The following is a 1,024-nucleotide window of genomic DNA, read 5'->3' as shown; positions in this document are numbered from 1 at the left end:
GTTAATCACAACTATTTTTTGCTTCTATTCATTTGTGAGTAGTTTTCTATATAGTTTTTTTTTCTATTCTGCTATATTTATTTTTTCTTTTTATTTCTGAGTTGTAATAAGTCATTAAAAATAAGCATCTATGCTCATTTTTTAGTAAAGTTAATCACAACTATTTTTTCTTCTATTCATTTCTGAGTAGTTTTTTATATAGTTTTTTTCTTTTCTGCTATATTTATTTTTTTATTTTTATTTCTGAGTTGTAATAAGTCATTAAACATAAGCATATATGCTCCTTTTTAGTACAGTTAATCACAACTATTAAAAATAAGTCATTAAAAATAAAAAAGAGGCGCAATGCTCTAATTTGCTTCAAGCCTTTCGAAATAGTGTCAACTGCACTGCACATAGCTCTGTGCAGTCTACCCTATTCCTCAAGGCTTGAAGCTAACCAACGTGCAGGTGAGCACTGAGCCTCTTCTTCATCGTCTCTGCACTCAGGGCTTATAAACAGCTGCGAGTGCCTCTCACTTGGCGAGGTGGGACTAAAAAAACAGCTGCAGAAAGAATCAACTAAAAAACAGCTGCAGAAAATAAAAAAGTAATTAGACAGGTCCATTGGTACCGGTTGGTGGCTCCAACCGGGACCAATGACCCTCTTTAGTCCCGGTTGGTGGGCCTAACCGGGACCAATGCCCCTCTTTAGTCCCGGTTGGCGGCGCCAACCGGGACCAAAGGTCTTCGTTTCCCGCCCTTTGGGCTGCTGAAAAGAGGCCTTTGGTCCCGGTTGGCGGCACCAACCGGGACTAAAGGAGGCATTGGTCCCGGTTTGTGCCACGAACCGGGACCAATGCCTTTGCTATATATATAGCACTTAGCGCGCCGTCCTCCTCTCCCGACATGGATCTCTCCTCTCCTCCTCTCCCGTCGCCGCGTCCCCTGCTGCCACCTCACCGTCGCCGCCCCGCCCTGACGCCGTCACCGCCCCGCCCCGCCCTACCCCGCACGCCGTCGCCGCCCGCCCTGCAGCCGCCCC

Source organism: Triticum dicoccoides, chromosome 2A (genome assembly GCF_002162155.2).
Source record: "Triticum dicoccoides isolate Atlit2015 ecotype Zavitan chromosome 2A, WEW_v2.0, whole genome shotgun sequence".
Taxonomy (NCBI): Eukaryota; Viridiplantae; Streptophyta; class Magnoliopsida; order Poales; family Poaceae; genus Triticum; species Triticum dicoccoides.
Note: the sequence above shows the minus strand (reverse complement) of the source record.